Raw genomic sequence first — 26,923 nt, forward strand, 5'->3', positions numbered from 1 at the left:
ATGGAAATAGAGACCAGTAAGTAACAGAAAGAAAAAAAAAGTATTATTAATTTTTTCAGAACTAAAAGAACATTTTGCACCTATGGGACAATAATAGTTGCTATTATTTTTGAAAGAGCATCAAGAGAACAAGAACTCTTGAAAATTTTTAAAAACTGTGATGATAGGAAAAAATTTAATAGAAGGGTTGGACGATAAATTTGGAAATGTTTTCCCATAAAAAGGAAGAGAAAAGAAAGATGGAAAATGAGAGGACAGAAGATAAGAAAATTAAAAGGTCATTCTAGGAAGTCCAACAACATCTGATTAAAAGAGTTCCAGGAAAAGACAACAGAGAAAATAAAGGGGTGACAATTATTTATAAAGGCAAAAAAATCCCCAAACCTAAAACATCCACCTATTTATTGCTCCACACAATGAATGAAAAAGACCAAGAATATACCGGAGCGTCTATTTAAGAATGGCATTTAACTTCATCACCACAATGATACCTAAAAGACAAAGGAGTCATGCTCACCAAATTCTAAGATAAAATGATTTCCACTCTAGAAATCTCTAGCTGACCAAACTAAATCATTTATGAAGTTAGAATAAATACCTTTTCAGAAATGCATTATATTTGGTGGTGGGAGGGGATAACCTGGAAGCAGAAACCTCCTGAGGACTTAAATCTGGGTGTCTCTAATGCAGGGAAATCGGAACCCGGGGGGGGGGCGTTGGGGGGAATCACATTCTGGCAGCAGGCCTGTCTGGTAGGGTCTGGAGTCATGGAGGAGACACAACTGCTGTTGCCAGGTGATGTTACATGAGGCAGAGAAGCAGTTACGGTGCGGCCTCTACAAGCTGGAAGTATTTCCTTCCACATACCAGACATCTTTATGCAACACAGGTTGTCTTGGCTGAATGCCGATTTGTCTCCAGGGTTCTTGCTCAGAAGGTTCAAATCCGCACAGCTACGATTTTTTACTCTTAGTAAAGACGTTTGCTCTTCTCCTCAACCCTCGGGTTGGCAATCTGGAGGCTTCCGTCTCCTGCCGTTTCCCTACCCTGCTGCGGAGGCAACGAACCGTCCTGGACAAGTCACGTCCCCTGCTTGACCTCAGGAAAAATTTCCTGCTGAGGAGTTTGGGAGAGTCTCATATTTGCTGCCCTTAAAAGAGGCAGGTCACAGCTTTCTCAGCTAGAACCAAGTTACAAAACCCTGCTTTGAAAACATTCACGCTTTTTTTTATCGTGCTTTACCCTTCGGTCTCCACGAGGTGGAAGCTTTCCGAGAAGCAGAAGCCATCTCTTAGCATCCCGCTTTCTCCCCACTGGGCAACGCCCCACAGGGCCAGGACTGGTTGGCACACCACTTCAGATGAAGTCATCCACAGTTTATATGTCACGAAATTAAACTTCCAAGAGCGTTCCTTGCGTTCGAAGAAGAGAACTCGGGACACAGACTCGGGAGGCAGCGAGCCCCGCCGTTGCTCCAGCAACGCAAGCGGGGAGCGCGGCTCGGCGGATGCCGTGTTGGAGCCGCCGGCCTCTGCGTCTGGGCAGCCTGGCTGACTGCGGCCCAGCGGACAGCCGCCCCGCGAGCTGCAGAAAAGGCAGAGGGGCGCTAAAAAGCAAGGACCTACCGTATCTATCCCTAGAAACCGATTTGCTCTTGGGTTTTGCACTAGGAGTCCTGTGCACGCAAGAAAAGGGACGTGTGCTGTGGAGGCAGATAGAGAAAACAAGGATGAGAAGTTCGGCTTTTCAGAGGGCTTCTTGATTGCAGAACTGAAGCTATATCGTATCAGGGAGGAGCGCTATCACAGCCGGTTGCTGCGGGGTTCCATGGTGTAATGGTTAGCACTCTGGACTCTGAATCCAGCGATCCGAGTTCAAATCTCGGTGGAACCTAAGTGCTTTTACTTTCTAATTAGTTAAATGTATTTACTTATCTTTCCAGTTTTCCTTTTAGGGATGGTTGGCTGGGAGTCCGCGGTTCACATTTCACCTTTTCTTTATAGACTTTAATATACGTGAATAAATGAATATTTATCGTGGTATAATTCATAATTTTAGAGTTTTTCTTCCTTGTGAAAGTTTAAAATGGCCAAGTATACATTCTGCTTTTAAATTATCTTAACCAGATGGGAAGAATTTTCAAATAGAACTTTAAAGACTCAAAGCCAAAACAGAAAATAGCTTTCAAAGTTGTTTTAAAATATTCTAGAAGTAAAGAATTAAGATACAATCACATCCTTATTATTCCTCATTATATTCTAATGAAAATATTTATAAACGTTTGCTGGGAATAAAAGTGTATGATGTCCTTTCTACTGTTATTAGCTAAAGAACGCTTTCATTATATTAATTTCCTTATATTAATTAATTCAATTTTTGTTAATTATTAATATTACATAAAATATAGATAAAATTAACAGTTTTCTCAAATTATTAATTATTGAAGCCCTTGAATATTCATTCACACTTTAACTGATTCATAGTATTTCAGCATGTAAAGCACATTAAGGATATTTTCACTCTATGCTTAATAGCTGGAATTTTTATTCTCATTGCGTCTATTTTTTTTAACTGAATTTTCAATTACCAACAGATGTTATTGAGCAATTTGGAAAAGCAAATTGCTAAAATAAAGGGGGAAAACCACCTGTCGACACCTTTTCTTTCTTTGCTATGTTATTGTGGTTGCTAATACTTCAGCCTAACTGATACTGCATTTTATGAAGACATCAACTGCCTGATTGTAATTTGAAATCTTAACTCCTCAGGAGTTTGTGAAAAGGCCATATTTTCATTTCTACCAATGATACAATTTGTGCAAAGCCCTGCGTGGATGCTATTATCAGAGACTGCTTCCTGGTAGATGTATATCCCTGGGGCCTCAAACCCTTTGTTATAGGTACACGTTTTGTCACCTTCCCTGAGTGCATTTACTTATAAAGCCATGGAAATTTGATGGGTACAGTGAACCTCAGCTGGCACCAGTTCCTAATAAGGATGTCCACAACACTATTTTTAAACATAGGACTCCATAATAAAACATCTACTAATTCACCTCCAAAACTTGAACTCAAAAAATGGAGAAACAACCTAACAAAGTCAACAATTGCTGTAGGCAGCGGGGTCCTCAGGGAGCCACTTCCTGCTTCTATTAGCACAGTGGAATCAGCATGGTAGGTCAGGAAAAGGAGACACTCTGGAACTGAATTCTTACTCTGTGAATGTCTAACTGTAATTTTTGAAATATATAACTGCTTTGTACCTCAGTCTCTTTATATGTAAAAGAAGGTAAGGCATTCTTTACTATGTTTTACCATAGTAAGTACCTTACTTAAGGAAGACACTCCACAAATATTAAAGCTCTCTCTCCCCCTTTTCTTTTCTCTCCTCCTCCCCCTCCTCCTCCTCCTCCTTCGAACAAAGGAAAGAGAAAGAAAGAAAGAAAGAAAGAAAGAAAGAAAGAAAGAAAGAAAGAAAGAAAGAAAGAAAGAAAGAAAGAAAGAAAAAGAAAGAAAGAAAAGGACAGAATGGGGGAAAGGGGACATTTTGGTCTCTTTGGATAAATTCAAGTACAATGATGCTTCCTTCCTAAAAATATTTTTCTTCCCAGCAGAAGCAGCCCATCCTCTATCCCCAAACACTAGCCTATCCTTGCTTTAAAAACAGGTAAAGATCTCACCTGAAGCAGTTACCTTGCATGAGGATATTGATTTTTCTCAAGACCCACCTCTACCACTCCTCTCTGCCTACAGGACTCAGGGAATCAGTACATATTGCTATTTTACATACTGAAAGAATTACAAGATCATGCTAATTCATATCAAAAGAAACCAGAGTAATGTGTGTGGGAGTGCTAGGTCAGGAAAAAAGAAACACAGTGTAGAATTCGATCAAATTTATTGATATGGGTACACTTAATGAAGACTCTGAAGTTAGTGTGTTAGCTAGAATAGCTGGGAGTTATTATAACAGTGTGCTTGGTAGGTTGCCTGCAACCTGAAATCAGTGGAACTACAGTAAATAAAGAAGCCAAGACTTCTTCGGTATAAGGTAGAGAAAGATATCCAATATCCTAAAAGATGCAGGGAACTTGCAATGGATTTGTCACATGTGACACCCTCTCATCCTCCCTCTATTATCTCCCTAGAGGGCTCAAAGGACACTTTCCTCACAAAACCCCCTGAGAAACAGATGGGTGGAGGGAGTGCCAGGGTCCTTGGGAAGCTCTCTAGTACCTGTCCTCTGTAGAAAGGTTTGATGGTAGTACATGCATCCCTAATTTTTTAAAAATTTATTTACCTTTTTGATCCCCTTCCTCCATTTCTCCCACTTCCCCTGGCCCTGCCCTCACCTCTGACAACCACTCATCTGTTCTCTGTATCTATAAGCTTGTTATTTTTTTTTTTTTTTAGATTGGTATTTGTCTTTCCTTTCTGGCTTATTTCACTTAGCATCATGCCCTCAAGGTCCATCCATGTTGTCATAGATGGCAAGGTCTTATTCTTTTTTATGGCTGAATAATATTTCATTATATATGTGTGTGTATGTGTGTATATATACATATATATATATATATACTATAACCTCTTTAATTCCTTCATCCGTCGATGGACACAGGTTGTTTTTATACCTTGTGTTGTAAACAGTGCTTCAATGAACATGGGGGTGCAGATATAATTTTCAAGTTAGTGTTTTCATTTCTTCAGATAAATATCCAGAAGTGAAATTGCTGGATCATATGGTAGTTGTATTTTTAATTTTTTGTGTAACTTCCATACAGTTTGCATAGTGGCTGCACCAACTTACATTCCCATCAACAGTGCACAAGAGGTCCCTTTTCTCCCCATCCTTGCCAACACTTGTTATTTCTTGTTTTCTCAATAATAGCCATCCTAACAGGTGTGAGATGATAGCTCATTGTGGTTTTGATTTGCATTCGTCTGATGACTAATGACATCGAGCATCTTTTCATGTACCTGTTGGCCATATGTACGTCTTCTTTGGAAGACAAAGATCTATTCAGACCTTCTACCCGTTTTAAAATTGGATTGTTTTCTTGCCTTTCAGTTGTATGAGTTCTTTATATATTTTGGATATTAATCCCATATCAGATATATGATTTGCACATATTTCTCCCATTCCAATGGTTTTATGGTTTTAGATTCTTCATTCAAGTCTTTAATTCATTTCAATTTTGACATAGGTCTTGGTGATGATTTTTTGGATTTAACACCACAAGTAAAAGCAACAAAGGCAAAAATAAGCAAGTGGGAGTATCAAATTAAAAAGCTGCTGCACATCAAAGGAGACAAAGATAAACAAAATCAAAAGCCTTAGCCTCCTTCCGTCAGGGCATCCGAATAAGGAGTCATTCCAGTCTGAGGAGGAGGCATTACTTGCCACAACTGCATATTTGTCTAAATGATGCCAAAGAGTAAGAAACTTTGCTTAATACAAGTACATTTTCCGATAGAAAATGTGACACTTTGAAGAGAGCCAAAGTTCTCTACAGCTACTTCCATGAAAGGACTCACTTGTCAAGTAGTCGTGGCCGAGTGGTTAAGGCGATGGACTAGAAATCCATTGGGGTTTCCCCGCGCAGGTTCGAATCCTGCCGACTACGGCACCTTTCCCTATTGAGGCATAGCCAGTTGGGGAAGAATGCTGTTGCCTTACAGAGAGAAACTGGATTGTTCTCCAACCTGGCTCTTTATGGTTGTCGCTGAAAGGCTCCACGATTGCGTCCCAAACAGCGTGGGGTCTTTCTATAACCATTATTATTTTTAAGTAATTACTACTATTATTTTAAAGTAATTTTCCCTAGAAGAGCCAAGGCTTTGGTGATGCCTTGCTGCTTCCTGCAATCAAAACACTCCTTACTAGGCAGCGTTTTCTAAAGAAAAAACTTGGCAGAAACGTTTTCCCCTTATTGGGGCTCTTCTGCAGTCATGTACGTCCTTGTTCACGTACAAAAGGAAACTCCACGAAATCTTGGATCAAATACAAGTGAAAGCCAAGACTCATAGCTATGGTTGCGAATCCAAACTGGGTATTAATAGGCAAACCACTACATAACTAAAGATACTAATTAAGCCATTTTTTGGGTAACCCAACAAAAAGCTTGACGACATTATGCCAGACTGACTTGTCCTGGGGTCCAGGACAGTGGTAAAGAGAGAGGGACTTAAAATGAGGTGAAGTTTTGACTCATTCTGGGCACAGAATTCAGATGCAAAATCCCATTGTATGATTAACATGTTTGGGTTAATGTATTAAAGTGTTAAAGGAATGTTAACCACAGCTGAGCACCTTTCTAGGAATTCCTAGGAAAATTTATCACTACCCTGACAGTTTAATGGAACTTGTCCTCACCTCTCTTGTGGAGATTGGCGCAGTTGTCATACTTTGGTGCATCTCATCCAAGAATGCATCTAATAATTTTTCTTAAACACAGTGCTTTCCATAGTCATTGATTAAATACCAGATTCCTTCCTCTTTCATGTGTCTGTTCAGAGGAATGAAGTACAATAAAAAGCGTTGAGTTGCAAAGTCACATGGGTCAGCGATGCTGAGCTGTGACAAGTCCTCTTTGCTAAGCAGTGCCCGCCTGATGAACATGACTTGGTTTTGTCTACTAAGACCTGGGCTTCCAGAGGATGAACTTCTTTCTTTGCAAAACTCATCATCTCTCATCAAGCTGTCTCTCACATTCAGCATACGGGTTGCTTTGAGAAACTAATAGAATTCTGGAATGTCAAAGCTAATGAAATGTTAAGGCCCTTCTGTGGAAACAATTCCTAACTTTAGAGCTGAGGAAAGTGACTCACATGACATCAATGTACAGAATTTAAAAATAAAAATTTGTTCAAAAAGATACCTTAGAGAAGAGTGTTGATAGTATAAGCAGAAATTCCTCTCATTCTGGACACTTCTTTCTGTAGGAGCCTATGGAGAATGAAGCTTCGGTTCTGGGGGCTGGAATAGAGATCCTGAGCCAGGACTGGCCATTACACAGAATCTTGCTTTGTGGAGTATCAGCCTGTGATCTGGTTTCCAAATACTGCTTAGGATTCTAGAAGGGGTTCTTCTCTCTTTACTTTTAAATCGCTGAAATTTCTTATAAACAAGGAAAATAAAACCAAAACCGAAACACACTGGTGAACAGTGAAACAAAAACCAGAGTTACAGCAACTGCAACAGAGGATGTAAGTAAGGAAGTACATTTCCAATAGAAATAAATGTGAGCCACTGACATAATTTAAAATTTTCTAGTAGTCATATTAAAAAGTAAAAGGAGACAAGCATAATTCATTTTAATGATGTATTTTATTTAATCCAATATATCCAAAATATCATTTCAACATGTAAGCAATATTAAAAATTGACAGTGTGATATTTCACGTGTTTTTTTTTTCATACAAAATCTTCAAAGTGTGGTGTGTATTTTGCAGTAAGAGCTCGTCCCAAGTAGGACCAAGTGCCCAATAGTCACATGTCTCAAGTGGCTAAAGTATTGGACATCACAGATCTAGAGTGTGTAGAGGGCATAGAACTGAGTTGGTAGAAGACTGAAACCAAGGGAGGGTCTACACTGCAAACAATAGGCTACAGTCCAAGATAGAAGTCTTCTTGGCATGCACTTCTCCGTGCTTTTGGGACTCGTGCTGCTGTAACACCCAGTAACTAAACTTGCTATTTCAGGGAGCTCTTCCTTACCTCCCTCAGGAGTGTCTGCGGAAGCCCAGCGAGTGCTGTTCCCAGCTCCTCTTCCAGCGCGGAAGGCCGCACCTGGCCCAGTGTGGTGGACAGCTCCTGTTTCAGTATCGTGGGCACTGTCAGCCCACCGAAGATTCTATTTCTAGGAAGGCAGAGGCCGGGAAGTCCACGAGCCTCCTTCACTCATGTCTCTTTTCTTTTCATTTGTTTCAGTTTTGGGGATCATTCGTCTCTGATTGGCTGATTTGCTGTCCTTAAAGCCAAGGTAGAGTTCCTCAACTGTAAAATTGATTATTAGCTTCTCCAATGTTGTCACTCTCAGGTCCTTCACCTCCTGAAATCCTGTGCATTCTTAAAGATTGCCTCCCCACGTCTCCTACTTTGAAAAGTCCTCAAGTTCATCCTTCATTCCCCTCCTTCTGTGCTGCTTATGGTGTCTTTACCATAACATTGTTTAAGAAAATGCAACAGTAATATTAGTGCTTCCATATTTCTTGTTTATAAGTCTTATATGAAACTACTTCTATATTTATCATGCATTCTGCCTGCTAGCATGTGTATTTTTGAAGAAATGAACTGTTTAAGTCTTATCTTAATCCTCCAAGCCCAGGTAGTCAGTTATTAAATCACTTTAAATGATGTAAACTAATGTAGTAGAAACTAACCCCATTTATGAATTGAACTGGTGTGTGTTCTTTAAATAATATGTTCCTTTAGTGCATCCTTTCATCTCTTTTGTTTTCTTGGCACCATCTAAAAGTCTCAATAAAGTAGATGGTCAATTAATCCATCATTTTTCCTTATATATGTTATTAATCTTTTATATTTCCTGTGCTACACCTGTTAGTCTTTCAGAATCAACAGAACATCCTAAATTAAGTGCTATTTATGAGCTATCTTTGACTTTGAAAAGGAAAGTGGCACCTCTACATGGAAATTGTAGTAAACACTCAGTAAAAACACAGAATTCAGAATAATCATTAAGACTTAAGAGAGCCAATGTTGTCTAGCATCTGTCTCCTTTTGCATGCTACCTTCTTCAACAAGAAAGGGAGAATATCACAAATCAAGGGCTTCTTCTCAGTGGAGATCTTAGAGTAGGGGTTGAAAAGTAAATGAAATATCCTCTGGTTGAAAAAGAACAAGGTTCCATTCCACTGTGTAGGACCTACATATGTTTAATTCTAGTGTCCCAAATGAGTACCGTGAGAAGCCCACACCCATGATCCCTCTGAAAAAGGTGAGAGACGCTCTAAGAACTGGTTTGACCGGCATTTTAGCTTCAGGCATGGGTGCACTTTGGCCTCCTAACTTACAAAATTGAGGTTAATGACTCACATAGCCATATTTCAAAGATGATATTTCTTCAGCAACTTTGTACTTAATTACAGTTTAGTAATGGTTAAGCTTATTAGTTAAAATTAGGTCTTGTAACATAAAGGAGACTCTTCAATGTAGAGGGTTCTCAGCCTTGTGTCTGTGTTCTCAAACAGTATTTGTGAATCCCTGGTATGGTTTCTACAGTTGTTAGCTTTGTGTCAGGGCCATCTCTCTGTGAGAGGGTGAACAAATTTTATTTTACAGACCGTGGGATTTTGAGCCAAAAAATAATTTAAGAGTCTCTGTCTTACTAACTTCATGACCACTGAATGAGAAGAATTTGTTAGCTCTATTTTGTTGTTTGGGAAATACATAAAATGACTATGAAAAGATATGTGGGCTCCAAACAAATTCCTTCTCACTTTTGTAACAGATTTATCTGACATGAACCCAATATCTGTCTTCCCAGTGACAAATTCACACTTACCACTATACTGGGAAAGAAAGTTTTATTGAAAATCATTATGCTCACTGCCATGCCTTTGTATATTTCTAATGTCCACAGACCAAAACAGGCACACGTCCATCTAAAGCAAATAATTTTCAAAGCCTTGCCTGACCCATGTTGCTAAGGGCATTGACAAAGTTTTTCTTTTTCTTTACATTTCACTATCACATTGATCCTGAGAACAAATAGGCAGTATCTTAATCTAGTTCACAAGCCACCTCTTGTACATAGAAAAGACATGGACTGGTACTCTCTTCTATTCAGCACCTTCAAGTCCCATTCACCTAAAATTACAAATTTCAATTTTATTTATGCTTTCCATCTTATCTCTGTCATCATGCTGTCAGTATTAGGCAGTTTCTTCAAACTGTCCCTGTGTGGGCTATATTTATTTTCCCTCTATGGAGTATTCTGCCTAATGGACTTGAATCACAAGGGCAGGGGTCATGCTCTTTGCCTTGTTAACTTTGTGTTATTACACCCCCGTCAATATGGTTAATTCCATTCAGAAATGGGGTTTTATCATATCATGAACCATATGAAAGAGACTTTTTAATTAAGGTGGTTAATTAACCATTAAGGTGGTTCCCAGAAGTAATGATTAGCACTCTGGTCTCTGAATCCAGCCATCTTGAGTTTAAAGAAGCTGTTTATTTCACAGCTTTGTTTCCCTGTTGTCAGGAGTTCATTGTCTACAAAAACCATACTAAGCAATTTTATTCCTGACCTCTCTCAGCACTTAATATCTGTATCTAGGAGGCTTCAGACAGCCTCATCATGTTTCACAGGGAAAGAAAGGGGTCAAAAATAAATACATTCATTTAAAATAGCATCAAAAGGAATAAAATATTCAGGAATAAATTTAACAAAAGAAGTGCAAAACTTATACTCTGAAAACTACAAAACATTGCTGAAATGAATGGACATCTAAATAAAGAGGAATATATCTCATGTTCATAGACTGGATCTTAAATTAACATTGTTAAGATGGCAATTTTCCTCCAAATCGTTCTACAGATTCAATTCAATTCCCTTCAGAATCCCAACTGACCTTTTTGTGGGAATTGATGACTTGATTTAAAATTCACATGGAATTTCAAGGGACCTGGAATATCCAGAACAATCTTGAAAAGAAGAAAAAAGTAAGAGGACTTGTACTTCTCAATTTCAAAACTAACTACAAGGCAATGATAATCAAGACAGTGTCATAATGGTGTAAGGATAAGCATCTAGATCAAAGGGATAGAACTGAGAGTCCAGAAATAAAGTCATATGTCTATGGTCAACTGATTTTTTTAAGGGTGCCAAGACCATTCAGTAGGGAAAGAATAGTCTTTTCAACAAATGGTGCTGGGAAAACTATGTAACTACATGCAAAAGAACGAAGTTAGATCCTTACCTCATACAATTTACATAAATTAACTCAAAATGAATCAAAGACATAATGTAAGAGGTAATATTATAAAACTCTTAGAAGGAAACATAGGAGTAAATCTTCATAACCTCAGATTTGGCAGTGGATTCTTAGATATGACAGCAAAAACACAAATAACAAAAAATGATTGATAAATTAGACTTCTTAAAAGTTACAAACTTTTGTGCTTCAAAAGGCACTATCAGGAAAGCGAAAAGACAACACAAAGAATGGAAGAAAATATTTTCAAATCATATATCTGATAAGGGACTTGCATCTAGCTTATACAAAGGACTCTTACAACTCAAGACAAATAACCCATTTAAAAATGGGCAAAGATATAGGGGTTCCACAAGAAATAGAGAAAACGAAAGAGACTGCGAAAATATTTGAAGAGATTATAGTTGAAAACTTCCCTAATATGGGAAAGGAAATAGTTAATCAAGTCCAGGAAGCACAGAGAGTCCCATACAGAATAAATCCAAGGAGAAACACACCAAGACACATATTAATCAAACTGTCAAAAATTAAATACAAAGAAAACATATTAAAAGCAGCAAGGGAAAAACAACAAATAACACACAAGGGAATCCCCATAAGGTTAACAGCTGATCTTTCAGCAGAAACTCTGCAAGCCAGAAGGGACTGGCAGGACATATTTAAAGTGATGAAGGAGAAAAACCTACAACCAAAATTACTCTACCCAGCAAGGATCTCATTCAGATTTGATGGAGAAATTAAAACCTTTACAGACAAGCAAAAGCTAAGAGAGTTCAGCACCACCAAACCAGCTTTACAACAAATGCTAAAGGACCTTCTCTAGGCAAGAAACACAAGAGAAGGAAAAGACCTACAATAACAAACCCAAAACAATTAAGAAAATGGGAATAGGAACATACATATCGATAATCACCTTAAATGTAAATGGACTAAATGCTCCCACCAAAAGACACAGACTGGTTGAATGGATACAAAAACAAGGCCCATATATATGCTGTCTACAAGAGACCCATTTCAGACCTAGAGACACATACAGACTGAAAGTGAGGGGATGGAAAAAGATATTCCATGCAAATGGAAACCAAAAGAAAGCTGGAGTAGCAATTCTCATATCAGACAAAATAGACTTTAAAATAAAGACTATTACACGAGACAAAGAAGGACACTACATAATGATCAATGGATCGATTCAAGAAGGAGATATAACAATTGTAAATATTTATGGACCCAACATAGGAGCACCTCAATACATAAGGCAAATACTGACAGCCATAAAAGGGGAAATCGACAGTAACACATTCATAGTAGGGGACTTTAACACCCCACTTTCACCAATGGACAGATCATCCAAAATGAAAATAAATAAGGAAACACAAGCTTTAAATGATACATTAAACAAGATGGACTTAATTGATATTTATAGGACATTCCATCCAAAAAAAGCAGAATACACATTTTTCTCAAGTGCTCATGGAACATTCTCCAGGATAGATCATATCATGGGTCACAAATCAAGCCTTGGTAAATTTAAGAAAATTGAAATTCTATCAAGTATCTTTTCTGACCACAATGCTATAAGACTAGATATCAGTTACAGGAAAAGATCTGTAAAAAATACAAACACATGGAGGCTAAACAATACACTACTTAATAACGAAGTGATCACTGATGAAATCAAAGAGGAAATCAAAAAATACCTAGAAACAAATGACAATGGAGACACGACGACCCAAAACCTACAGGATGCAGCAAAAGCAGTTCTAAGAGGGAAGTTTATAGCAAAAAATTCCTACCTTAAGAAAGAGGAAACACCTCGAATAAACAACCTAACCTTGCACCTAAAGCAATTAGAGAAAGAAGAACAAAAAAAACCCAAAATTAGCAGAAGGAAAGACATCATAAAGATCAGATCAGAAATAAATGAAAAAGAAATGAAGGAAACGATAGCAAAGATCAATAAAACTAAAAGCTGGTTCTTTGAGAAGATAAACAAAATTGATAAACCATTAGCCAGACTCATCAAGAAAAAAAGGGAGAAGACTCAAATCAATAGAATTAGAAATGAAAAAGGAAAAGTAAAAACTGACACTGCAGAAATACAAAAGATCATGAGAGATTACTACAAGCAACTCTATGCCAATAAAATGCACAACCTGGAAGAAATGGACAAATTCTTAGAAAAGCACAACCTGCCAAGACTGAATCAGGAAGAAATAGAAAATATGAACAGACCAATCACAAGCATTGAAATTGAAACTGTGATTAAAAATCTTCCAACAAACAAAAGCCCAGGACCAGATGGCTTCACAGGTGAATTCTATCAAACATTTAGAGAAGAGCTAACACCTATCCTTCTCAAACTCTTCCAAAATATAGCAGAGGGAGGAACACTCCCAAACTCATTCTACGAGGCCACCATCACCCTGATGCCAAAACCAGACAAGGATGTCACAAAGAAAGAAAACTACAGGCCAATATCACTGATGAACATAGATGCAAAAATCCTCAACAAAATACTAGTAAACAGAATCCAACAGCACATTAAAAGGATCATACACCATGATCAAATGGGGTTTATTCCAGGAATGCAAGAATTCTTCAATATATGCAAATCAATCAACATGATACACCATATTAACAAATTGAAGGAGAAAAACCATATGATCATCTCAGTAGATGCAGAGGAAGCTTTCGACAATATTCAACACCATTTATGATAAAAACCCTGCAGAAAGTATGCATAGAGGGAACTTTCCTCAACATAATAAAAGCCATATATGACAAACCTACAGCCAGCATCGTCCTCAATGGTGAAAAACTGAAAGCATTTCCACTAAGATCAGGAACAAGACAAGGTTGCCCACTCTCACCACTCTTATTCAACATAGTTCTGGAAGTTTTAGCCACAGCAATCAGAGAAGAAAAGAAAATAAAAGGAATCCAAATCGGAAAAGAAGAAGTAAAGCTGTCACTGTTTGCAGATGACATGATACTCTACATAGAGAATCCAAAAGATGCTACCAGAAAACTACTAGAGCTAATCAATGAATTTGGTAAAGTAGCAGGATACAAAATTAATGCACAGAAATCTCTGGCATTCCTATATACTAGTGATGAAAAATCTCAAAGTGAACTCAATAAAACACTCCCATTTACCATTGCAACAAAAATAATAAAATATCTAGGAATAAACCTACCTAAGGAGACAAAAGACCTGTATGTAGAAAATTATAAGACACTGATGAAAGAAATTAAAGATGATACAAATAGATGGAGAGATATACCATGTTCTTGGATTGGAAGAATCAACATTGTGAAAATGACTCTACTACCCAAAGCAATCTACAGATTTAATGCAATCCCTCTCAAACTACCACTGGCATTTTTCACAGAACTAGAACAAAAAATTTCACAATTTGTATGGAAACACAAAAGACCCCGAATAGCCAAAGCAATCTTGAGAACGAAAAACGGAGCTGGAGGAGTCAGGCTCCCTGACTTCAGACTATACTACAAAGCTACAGTAATCAAGACAGTATGGTACTGGCACAAAAACAGAAATATAGATCAATGGAACAGGATAGAAAGCCCAGAGATAAACACATGCACATATGGTCACCTTATCTTTGATAAAGGAGGCAGGAATGTACAGTGGAGAAAGGACAGCCTCTTCAATAAGGTGCTGGGAAAACTGGACAGGTACATGTAAAAGTATGAGATTAGATCACTCCCTAACACCATACACAAAAATAAGCTCAAAATGGATTAAAGACCTAAATGTAAGGCCAGAAACTACCAAACTCTTAGAGGGAAACATAGGCAGAACACTCTATGACATAAATCACAGCAAGATCCTTTTTGACCCACTTCCCACAGAAATGGAAATAAAAACAAAAATAAACAAATGGGACCTAATGAAACTTCAAAGCTTTTGCACAGCAAAGGAAACCATAAACAAGACCAAAAGACAACCCTCAGAATGGGAGAAAATGTTTGCAAATGAAGCAACTGACAAAGGATTAATCTCCAAAATTTACAAGCAGCTCATTCAGCTCAATAACAGAAAAACAAACAAGCCAATCCAAAAATGGGCAGAAGACCTGAATAGACATTTCTCCAAAGAAGATATACAGACTGCCAACAAACACATGAAAGAATGCTCAACATCATTAATCATTAGAGAAATGCAAATCAAAACTACAATGAGATATCATCTTACACCAGTCAGAATGGCCATCATCAAAAAATCTAGAAACAATAAATGCTGGAGAGGGTGTGGAGAAAAGGGAACACTCTTGCACTGCTGGTGGGAATGTGAATTGGTACAGCCACTATGGAGAACAGTATGGAGGTTCCTTAAAAAACTAAAAATAGAACTACCATATGACCCAGCAATCCCACTACTGGGCATATACCCTGAGCAAACCATAATTGAAAAAGAGTCATGTACCAAAATGTTCATTGCAGCTCTATTTACAATAGTCAGGAGATGGAAACAACCTAAGTGTCCATCATCGGATGAATGGATAAAGAAGATGTGGCACATATATACAATGGGATATTACTCAACCATAAAAAGAAACGAAATTGAGCTATTTGTAATGAGGTGGATGGACCTAGAGTCTGTCATACAGAGTGAAGTAAGTCAGAAAGAGAAAGACAAATACCGTATGCTAACACATATATATGGAATTTAAGAAAAAAATATGTCATGAAGAACCTAGGGGTAAGACAGGAATAAAGACACAGACCTACTAGAGAATGGCCTTAGGATATGGGGAGGGGGAAGGGTAAGATGTGACAAAGTGAGAGAGTGGCATGGACATATATACACTACCAAACGTAAAATAGATAGCTAGTGGGAAGCAGCCGCATAGCACAGGGAGATCAGCTCGGTGCTTTGTGACCACCTAGAGGGGTGGGATAGGGAGGGTGGGAGGGAGGGAGATGCAAGAGGGAAGAGAGATGGGAACATATGTATATGTATAACTGATTCACTTTGTTATAAAGCAGAAACTAGCACACCACTGTAAAACAATTATACTCCAATAAAGAAGTAAAAAAAAAAAAGTGGGCAAAGAACATGAATAGACATTTCTCCAAGAAAGATATACAAATGGCCAATAAGCACATGAGAAAAAAATGCTGTAATTAGTCATCTGGGAAATGCAAATTAAAACCACAATGAGATACTACTTCACACCTTCTAGGATGGTTTGAATGAAAATGACATATAATAGCAAGTGTTGGGAAAGAATGGAGAATTCAGAACCGTCACACACTGCTGGTGGGAAGGGAAATCATACGTCCACGTTGGAAAACAGTCTAGCAGTGCCTGGAACAATTAAACATAGCTTTACCGTGTGACCCAGCAATTCCACTCCTAGGTATATAAACCAGAAAAAGGAAAATATATAAATAAGTAATAATGATAATAAAACTCAAGTTATTTTGAAGTATGTACAGTGAAAACTAAAATCTCTCTCCAATCTATGTGCTCAGCTATTTAATTTCTATCCACAGTAGCAAACTGAAACCAGGTCTCATACAATCTTCCAGAGTTAAAATATATGTATGCACTTAAGCTCTATTTTTTAAAAATCATTGCTGTTACATATAATTCTTAAGTGAATGTTAGAGTTTGTTCCAGTTTGCGGGGGATATCTCACGAACCTCCACCAGAGGCTGGCAGAGTGGAAGCTGATCTCATTCCAACAATCCATCAAATAAGGAGTCCTTCCAGTTCTGAGGATAAAGTGTTACTTGGCAATATGGTTACAACAGCATGATAGTCACCCAAATGACAACAAAGAATAGGAAACACTGACTGCAAATACTCTTTCTGATACATGATTCAGTCTTTCCGGTATGTGATTTGCTTTTATGAGACCTAAGTTTCAGCACAGCTGTTTACTTTTATAAGAAAACACCTTGTCGTGTAGTCGTGGCCGAGTGGTTAAGGCGATGGACTAGAAATCCATTGGGGTCTCCCTGCGCAGGTTCAAATCCTGCCGACTACGTGGTAGTTAGCTGAATTAGTTCCTTAAGGCTGTACATTTTGACAAATCCTGGAGTTGCTAGCCCAAAGACAAAACATGAATTCTAACCAAGATGCAGGTGGTTACTAAACTCGCCAGTTTATGATCCTGCAATTAACTTACCCATGATGGGGCTCCATCGTGCTGGCCAGAAAAAAGAAGTCATAATTACTGTATTTTCCAGGTAGGCTTGACCTGTATCCTAATACATTTTCTTTCCTCCCAAGAAGAGTCCTACCTTCAGAGATACCTTGGTGTTTCCTGCTATCAAAATCCTACTTGCTTCTCCATGGAATTTTACCTTTTCAGGGATTTCCTTTCTCGTATATAACTGTATCCTTTATATGTCTCAACACACTCATAGTTTCATGTCTGAGTGAGGTTGATCTACAACTCCAGGCTTGCTTCACACAACTCCAGCCCGTTTATGGGGTAAATAAAGTGCCAGGAGTAAATGCTATTTGAAGACAGCAAAATTCTTTGCCCCCATGTGACTGGAAAACTGTATCTACCAAAAAACAGTAATCAACTGATATAAAGTTTATTTTCCTTCCCTATTAAGAATTTTAGGGCTTCCCTGGTGGCGCAGTGGTTGAGAGTCCGCCTGCCGATGCAGGGGACACGGGCTCGTGCCCCGGTCTGGGAAGATCCCTACATGCCGCGGAGCGACTAGGCCTGTGAGCCATGGCCACTGAGCCTGCGTGTCCGGAGCCTGTGCTCGGGAACTGGAGAGGCCACAACAGTGAGAGGCCCGCGTACCGGAAAAAAAAAAAAAAAAAAAGCATTTTAATATTTACACTAATCAAACATAATAATCATGATATGAAGCTCTAATGATTTTGAGGTTATATGCAATGAATAAAATCTATCTTCTATCCGTGTGCTGTGGCTGTTTAGTTTCTCCACAGTGAAATGAATTTTTGTATAACCTTCCAGAGTTATATGTGTGTATAGTGTTCAATCCACTCTTTATTTTTAAATGAATGGTAGCAAACTTATATTCAGTGATGGTCTTGGTTTTTTCTCTCCCTTAAACATATATTCTGACCTGTACATAATATGCCCAACTGATTTTTTGACAACAGTACAAAAAAATTCACTGGAGGAGGGATAGCCTTTTCAACAAATGGACATCCACAGGTAAAAACAAAAACCCACGTTGACCTAAACCTCATTGCGTATACAAAACTTAAAATAAATCAAAACTTAAATGTAAAACTATAAAACTTTTAGAGAATAACATAGGAGATCTTCAGGATCTTAGTCCTTAGACTTGATATAAAAGCCCAGTCCTTAAAAGGAAAACAGATAAATTGGACCTCATCAAAATTAAAAACTTTTACTCTTCAAAAGACACTATTAAGAGGTTGAAAAAAACAAGCTACAAATTGGGAGAAAATATTCGCAAACCACATATCTGACAAAGGACAATATCTAGAAAATGCACAAGAATTCTCAAAACTCAGCAGATTAAAACAACAACAACAAAAACCCTAACAATCCAATTAGAACATGGATAAAACACATGAGATATTGCACCGATGGGGATATACAGATGGCAAATCAGCGCATGACTAGGAACATGCGCAGGGAGTTTGGCTCAGCTTTATAAAATTGACTCTAGCAATGTCAAAGTCCCTGGCCATAATGATCTTACAGCTTTCCCACATACCCTTTTTCAGGTCTTGGCTCAAAACTTTCCATTTCCTAGAAAATGACTGATGCTCAGCTGCATAGGCCAAATGAACCTCTTTGGAGGTGGCTACTGTGTTCTGTTAATGCTGGCGGGAGAATACTGGCAGTCGATACAGATGTAGAAATGAGGGCCCCCTTCTCCCCCCGCAAAATTGTCTTGGGCTGTCAACACTGGCTCTGCAGTTTCTGTGGCAGAGAATAGGGAAAAGAACAGAAACTCTGAGAATCAACTGGAGAAGGCGAGCACCCTGCAGAATTCAGAAGAGAATCAGAAAGAATGAAGGACAGCTCAAGGAGGAAACCAGTCAGCATCTTCTGAGGTTTGACTTCTTGCTGCTACAAACGACGCTTGCCTCAGGGGAAACTTGTCCTGAGGTCACGGAAAAATCCGCATTTCAGAAAAGGGACTTGTCCCTACCCTTGGGAGATTTCATTTCCAGTTTGGGGCCTTGGCAACCTGTTGAGTCGCCGGGGCCTTCTATCTTAATTCCTAAGTCTCTCCGTTTCTGAGCGATGAGAACACGTTCAAACGAACCTTCCATATGAGGAGACCTTTGAAAGTGGAGAGCGAAGTGTTGAGGACTCCATATCGAGTTATGGAGAGGAGGAATCGCAGTTGGCCCTGAATCCCGCAAGAAGGGGGAACTTGGAAAAAGGGAGGCTTACTTTGGAGTCTCCAATAATAGAGAGCAGCAGAGCAAGTGAAACCTGCGCAGACACAGGAGGAGGGGGGAAACTAAAGCTGAAACAGAGATATTGTCCACTTTTGCCTGATAGATAGGAGTGCGTACTTGGAAGGAGGGAAAAGAAGAAAGGTAGTCGGTTTCAGGACCAAGAAGAAATCCTGAGGCAAGGGCTTTGGTTGAGGAAGAACCTGACTCTTGAAAGGTTTTATAAGGCTTTGCTGGGTTCTAGTTCTGGAAATCTGACATTGTAGCCATCATTGTTCCCTACCTAGCTATCATAATTCCCAATCCAAGGGGAATGATTGGCATCCACTTGAAGAAAGGGTTGAAGATTTGTGAAGACCTCAAACTAGAGGTGGTGTGGTATTAATATTTTGAGAATGACATGACTGTAAGGGTGGGAAATAAAGTGAAAAGTGTAGAGGAGGCGGATGAAGAAAAATAGTGAAAAGAAGACATTGAAGTGTTGGGAAAGTGGGTAAGAATCAAGAGTGAAAAGTATTTCTCAGCTTTTTGCAGTGAGCAGAGTGGTGCAGCAGGAGCATGCTGGGCCCATAATCCAGAGGTCAGTGGATCGAAACCATTCTCTGCCAGACTTGCATGTTTTTCTCAGGTCCGGAGATTTTTTTCCTGATTCCTACACCTACTGAAACATCCACAAAGCAGAAATGGCAGTCAAAAGAAAGCCACCGGAGACAATCTCACAACCATTCTCATCCTCTCATCTTCCTGGGGCAGGAGTATCTCATTTTCTCTGCTCCAACTATCTTCAAAGCCCACAGAATGATGGCAAATGCTACCCAATCTTACTTGTCTTCCACCTCAACTGCTTACTCCCTCACTGCTTGCTTGGCTCTCACTTAGAGGTGCTCAAAAAATATATGCTGAACCAGAGAAGCCTTACCATGACCACGGCCACACGCATTTCCTCCACTGCTGGTGTTGTGGTCTTTGAATGGGATGAAGTCAAGATAAACTGTGGAAGGAAAGCATTAGACAAAGACCTGGAATGATGGGGAATCTCCGTGTGTTGGGTGGAGGCAGAGGTGGATTAATGTGATTTCACCTTGTCCTAGAGGAAGGGACATGGAGGCGAAAGTGTCCAGTTGGGAAATGCTGGGTAATGGCAGGAGAAGAGGGAGAGGAGCGGAGAGAAGAGGAAAAAGAATGGAAGATGACGAGAAAGGAGACCAGAAGTACAGGACTGGGGCGATGTGGAGTTTGAGAGAGACGGTCTTCACCAACTGAAACAAAAATAATTGCAGGCTCCCGTTTGTTTGGTTTCAGGTAAGGGACCAGGAGGGAACTTGACCCTTGAGCCTAGGACTTCCTGACCTCCCGCCACATACCTAAAAGGCATCAAGCAAATACATTATGCTTCAGTCCTCTTCATCAGCTGGGTGTTGCTTCTTCCTCAAATAGAAGCTGGTTTCCCTCTGCACATTTTTGTATAATTCGGGCCTGGGGCTTTTCTCCTGACTACACGGAGATAAAACACACCCCCTTCATTCACGTGCAATCATTGATTCCAGGAATAAACTCCCTGAATCAATCTTACCCTAAGTACTCAGCCCGACTTTGATCTACTTTTACCCTGCACTTTCGTGTATTTATCGTCAATAATGCAGAGATCAACAATGACCCACTCAGCTGCCACCGACCCCCCGATCCCCAAGGCCTGGGGTGGAATTAGGAATTACCAAGGCTTCGGAAAGACCCATATATTCCCTCAGATTATGGACCACTGAGTTGATAGAGACGCACACTTTTAAACTGAGCATCTATGATTCAAATCCCTGTTTTTCTTCTTTTGATTTCAGCCTCACCAGATATGACCTACGGCCTACCTGGAAGATCGCTGCCCAGTGGAGAATGTCTGGGGACCCAGTAAGTTAAGAATAAGAAAAAAATACAACTTGCAGATCCATCCACAGTCATACCCATAACTGCTTTGGGGCCCCAGTAAAAGCCAGCCAGGTGTAATGTTGTCGTCCCTATCTGGCTGGATCACAAAGGAAATGGCTTTATTTAATTTCTTTAGTTGCGTAAGTAGTTTGCTAATTAATACCCAGTTTGGATTCGCGACTTGGTGACCTAGCTATGAGTCTTGACTTTCATTTGTATTTGATCCAAGATTTCGTGGAGTTTCCTTTTGTACATGAACAAAGACGTACATGATTAGAGAAGAGCCCTGATAAGGGTGCGATTCTTTGGACATGGAAATGCTCCTATCAAGTTTTTTCTTTAGGAACATCTGTTTTGTAAGCAAGGTTTTGATTGCAGGAAGCAGGAAGGCATCACCAAAGCCTTGGCTCTTCTAGGGAGAATTACTTAAAAATAATAGTAGTAATTACCTAAACATAATAACAGTAATAAGAAGACCCCACGCTGTTTGGGGCGTAATCCGGTTGCTTCGTGGAGCCTTTCAGCGGCAACCATAAACAGCCAGGTTGGAGAACAATCCAGTTTCTCTCTGTAAGGCAACAGCATTCTTCCCCAACTGGCTGTCTCAATAGGGAAAGGTGCCGTAGTCGGTAGGATTCGAACCTGCGCGGGGAAACCCCAATGGATTTCTAGTCCATCGCCTTAACCACTCGGCCACGACTACGTAGCAGCTGCTCCCTCTATTAGCATAAGTAGCTGCATGGAACTCCAGCCCTCTTCAAAGGATCAAATTTTCTACCAGAAAGTGTATTCATATTAAGAAAAATTTCTTTTTTTTTTTTTAAGAAAAATTTCTTTTTCCTTGACATCATTTAGACAAATATCATGCTATGGCGGCAAATTGGCAAGTAACACTTCCTCCTCAGTCTGGAAGGGCCCCTTATTCTGATGCTCTGCTAGAAGAAACCTAAGCAGGAGACATCCTGAGGGACCAGCTTCCTGATCTGGCAGCTTCTGATGGGGATCCTTGAGATACACACACTCAAAACTGAGACACACTCTAACATTTGTTGCAGAATTATGAGTATAACCACGATTTGAAAAACTTGAAATGACCATCAGTTTTAAAAATAAATTTTTGGGACATCCATATAGTGGAAGATTCTGAAATTTCTAAAAGATTTCAATCTTTTAGAAAACTCACAACTATTTGATTTGAAGGATTGTCCCACCTATGTCAACACTTTTTTATCTTCCTGCATCCATATGCAAGAATAACTAGGGAACAGACCTCAAATAAAACAGCTCCCCAAACCTTAAAAACGTGAAAATTCATGTTACAAATTTAAAAGACTTATAAAACTGTGCTCAGTGTTCTTTCAAAATGATTTTTAAAAAAGAAAAAAAATACAGTTAAATGCTAGTAAGCAAGAAGGGGTGGAGAAGTCTTCATTAATTCTAACAATCTCTAAATGACACTGATTATTTGAGAAACAAGTTTAAGGTGAATGCTTTCACTGTGGAGTGTATTGAACAAGACAGATGATTAATCCAATTACCACTTGAGGCAAATATCAGCTCTCGAGCAACATCAATAAATAACCAATAAATCAATAAAAGACATTGTTCTGCTATTCACTTACAAAACTTGATGATTACTTTACACTGTAAAAAGCAACAACAACAAAATTAACTCATAATCCTGTAACCCAGAAACCAGCACTAGCAACGTTTTGAAGTATTCCTCCTCTACTCCCAATATTTCATATGCAAAAGTTTTGCATAGTTGAAGTCATGTTCTTTGCATCCTGCTCTTGTCAGTGAACATTATAAACATTTTCCCAGATCAATTACAAAGTGTTCCCAGATTTTGTTTTACTGGCTTTGTAATGATCTATTACACAGATGAAGCAAAAATATTTAAACACTTATCTATTTTTAAATACCTGTTTTTTGCTATCACAATGAGAAATAAAAATAAAGATTTTTATGCAGTACGTGTTTTTCTTTGTTAAGATTAGTTCCTTAAGAGGGTGCTTCTCAGACTTCGTTGGGCATCAGAACCACCTGGAGGGCTTCTTGTTAATACAAATTGCTGGATCTCCCGGCTTCTGCTCTCCCCGCTCCTAGCAAGTTTTCAATTCTGTAGATCTGAATTCAAGCCCAAGAATCTGCATTTCTCACAAGTCCCCAGGTGGTGCACACGCTGCTGCTGGGGACAATAACTTTGATAAGACCGCTCAAGGACAACAAACTTGAAAATAAATTTACTGTGTTAAAGGTTATAAACTCCTTATGAACCTAAATGGAGGTATATAGCAAGCGCCATGGTAGTAAGACCAAATAATATTTGCAAGACTACAGTGAGGGGAGGATAGTTTTTACTGTCCTAAAGAAAAACATGTTTTTTAACTACCAGAGGGACAAATTCCAGCCTCGATTATGGAGGTCACATTCCTTTTGTATCTGAGATTCTCTTTAAATCTACTAGTTTATGCCCTGGGGACGCACTTCCATTGCTGGAACTCAGAGAAAATCCTTGGTTTTGGAGTCCTTGACATTTCCATGAAAAGGAATCTAAGCCAAGTGTCCCCTTCATCATCCCATTCTCATAAACCAGATAGTCTCTGACTCAAGAACCAACCTTATTAATTTAGCTAGATTTATTCTGACATATACATGTTTGCATTTCTTTTTGGCGCTATTCTGCGTTGAGAATGTCTTCCTGCTGAGTTCGGATCCCTGGAAAACCTGTATTCTGAGTTCCTCTCTTTCCCCCGGGCTCCGGAGGCTGAAGGCTTCGTTCGCTTGGGAATTGTCTCGCGTCCTTCACTAGGACAACATAAGTGACCTTCAAAGGAAGGGGTCCGAGACCTCTCCTGCCTTGTCTTTTCCAGTTAGGACAGAAATTGCTCGCCCCCCACCCCGCCCCCTCATTCCGAATTGTCGCCGCAGTCCAATTTTAATCGTTCTTTTGGAAGCATGTCAGTTTGATCCATGGAAGAGATTCCTGATTTAGATTTTAAACCTGAAAGTAAACATAGATGACTCCCCACCCCCACCCCCGCCATTTCTCGCACTTTCCCTTCATTCGAGTTCCTTCTCGCATTGGTATTTGCGACTGGAGGTTGTTTAGAGCTCACTCTAAACTCAAAGCTCCCCTTCAGCAGGTTCCCGAGAATTAGGTGTGATCGTGCGTGTCCAAGATTATCACCGGCTTTTGGACAAGCTCCAGCGTCTAAGAAGTTCGAGTCGCTTGTCTAGGAGCATTTTATTGAATTACATCACCAGCTGGCTCTTGATTTGCTCTAGATGAGCTCATTCATTCTCGAGGGAGTGGCCTGGACAGGGCTAAGAAACTTTTTGTTGCCAGACCTACTGTTGGGGAACGTGCCACATATCCACCACTAGTTTTCACTTTAGCCCACTAAACAGTCAGTAAGTTGGTAGTTGTGGCCGAGTGGTTAAGGTGATGGACTTGAAATCCATTGAGAGTTTCCTGCACAAGTTCGAATCCTGTTAACTAAGATTTTACCAGGAACTCTGCGTGGTTAAACACGCCTGAAAGAACATTGCAGTCCCTCTTGCTACTATAAAAGCACAGTGATATTCTCCTACTGTTGATTCGTCACTATGGTCAACCAAAGGGCTGTCGGGTTTCATAAAAAGTAGCGAGACGGACCATTTTTGTTGAACACTTAAGATGTGATATAAACAAGAGCTCCATAATATTTATATCTCCATTTGGTATTTAAACTGTGTGATGGCAATAAATGTATGCAGTAAAGATAGAGTTACAGTTGCAGAGTAGAGGCGTTTTTTGCATTTTCATCTAGGAAAGAAAATTTATGTATCAATAAATACAAGAAAGATAAAGCAAACTTCAATTCTGACCAAACTAAAAGTGATCTGTGCAGTATATGAATGATGGAGCATGAAGAGTAGATTCCACATACTGTGAAGGTCGAAGGGCTGTAATGAGACCATAAGCAGTGTTTTCCCAGTACAGCATTTGCAAAAAACAAACAAACAAACAGGGGTGCATAGTGTTTCACAGTTAGTGGCACTGTGAGAGAGAAAACCAACACTCTCTGGTTTTGAACAATGAAATATGTTTACATGTGGAAGCAGGAACTTCACAGAACTCATTTATTATGAAGGAGAATCTACATATGAATGTTTGGATAAGCAACTTACACATGGGCAATGTTAAGAAGAAGCAGACAGTGAATAAGATCAGTGTATGGGGGGAGAATCTTCATCGTGAGCACACTTGGAGTTAGTGATATGTGTTGGTTGTGAGAAAAAAATTTTGCTTAAAAGTTCCACACACAACCTGACTATTTGTGTGTGTGTGTGGGGGGGGGAATCTTCCCAGCCCCTAGTCCATGTGAAATGCCTGCAAATTTCTAATTCAGGAAAACAAAACAAAACAACTCACACTTCATCCAAGACAAATACTATACTAAAAAAAAAAAAAAAAAAAATTTCCTGAGACCTGGGCAAAACAGTACAAGAACAAATGAAGAAAGGAAAACTTATACACAAAGAATGTAATTAGTAAAGAAATCATTCGTTAGCATAAGTCACTCATTTTATCTGAGAAAAAGGGATGTTTGGTGTTTTGTGCATGGCACAATGACCAGATGAATATTGCAATGAAAATATCATTATGGATTCCCCCCCAATTTTAACTTGAAGTGTGTTAAATCTGTAGATATTTTTTAAATGTAATAATGAGTCTTGCATGCCCTTTTACTTAGAGTCACCTACTTTAAGATATTCCATATTTAGATCTGCCCCCCCCCCGCCCCACCGTGTCTGTGGTGTCTGTCTGTATTTAGTATATATAAAGCACTTATATATACTGGGTTCAGTGGCCTTGTGGATGGGGTGGAGTGCATCAGAAATTGTGCAGGTAGAGGTCATGGGCAGAAGAGAAATTTGCTATTAACTGTATATTATCCAATACTATTAGATTTATTTATTTCCCGTATTTGAAATATTGAACAATTTCAAATATTCTTTTTAATGTGCACAGAAAATAAACTTTATTAAAAGAGCGTTATTGCTTTCTATTAGAGTTGGTTTTCTAGTCGCAGCAGAGTGCAGGGGTTTTGTTATCTTCCACCTGTACTTAACTTACTTCTGATACTTCTTTTATTCCTTATAAAATGAATTCCATTAAACCAGAATGGAATTCCACTTCTGCCTCCTCACTCACATACAGATATGTTTGGACTCACAGGAGCTCACAGGAGATATTAGAGGCAAAATTGATAGCGGTCTTTTAGGTGGACAGTATTTTCCGGGGGAAAACAAGTGAAACGAAAGGACGAAGCAGGTTCCACCGAGACTTGAACTCGGATCGCTGGATTCAGAGTCCAGAGTGCTAACCATTACACCATGGAACCGCACATGAAGTGCTTCACCTCATAATTGTCCATGATATGTCTTAGTAGCTCTACTGAAATCATTTAGCTTAAACAATCAAAATTTTTAGTCTACGTCCACTCAGGTCACTTTCGAAGAAAATCCTAGGGGATTTAATTTTATTTATTTTTACTTTTCATCCTATTTTTTGCCAAGGAACCCATAGTGTCTGCCCCCTACCATTAATTCAGAAACTTGGCGATCCTAGCCCTCGCTTTCTTCATTAAGA

General features: G+C 39.2%; 1 long non-coding RNA gene and 5 other non-coding genes across 6 annotated transcripts in view; 4 read left to right on the top strand and 2 right to left on the bottom strand.

The window, feature by feature from the left end:
- LOC141279711 (uncharacterized) overlaps window positions 1-23,181 on the top strand; it is a 51,255-nt gene extending 28,074 nt beyond the window's left edge. Inside the window, exons 3-4 of the long non-coding RNA XR_012334382.1 lie at window positions 7,930-7,981; window positions 21,198-23,181. This is a non-coding gene — a long non-coding RNA (uncharacterized lncRNA). The remainder of the gene's footprint in view (window positions 1-7,929; window positions 7,982-21,197) is intronic.
- On the top strand, window positions 1,822-1,893 carry TRNAQ-CUG (transfer RNA glutamine (anticodon CUG)). Its single transcript has one exon. It is a non-coding gene; the product is annotated as a tRNA-Gln (tRNA).
- Window positions 5,542-5,623, top strand: TRNAS-AGA (transfer RNA serine (anticodon AGA)). The gene has a single exon. It is a non-coding gene; the product is annotated as a tRNA-Ser (tRNA).
- TRNAS-AGA (transfer RNA serine (anticodon AGA)) lies at window positions 16,897-16,978 on the top strand. Its single transcript has one exon. It is a non-coding gene; the product is annotated as a tRNA-Ser (tRNA).
- On the bottom strand, window positions 21,904-21,985 carry TRNAS-AGA (transfer RNA serine (anticodon AGA)). The gene has a single exon. It is a non-coding gene; the product is annotated as a tRNA-Ser (tRNA).
- A 3,422-nt stretch (window positions 23,182-26,603) lies between the features above and the next one.
- Window positions 26,604-26,675, bottom strand: TRNAQ-CUG (transfer RNA glutamine (anticodon CUG)). The gene has a single exon. It is a non-coding gene; the product is annotated as a tRNA-Gln (tRNA).
- Window positions 26,676-26,923: the final 248 nt, after the last annotated feature.

This window comes from Tursiops truncatus, chromosome 10 (genome assembly GCF_011762595.2).
Source record: "Tursiops truncatus isolate mTurTru1 chromosome 10, mTurTru1.mat.Y, whole genome shotgun sequence".
Classification (NCBI taxonomy): domain Eukaryota; kingdom Metazoa; phylum Chordata; class Mammalia; order Artiodactyla; family Delphinidae; genus Tursiops; species Tursiops truncatus.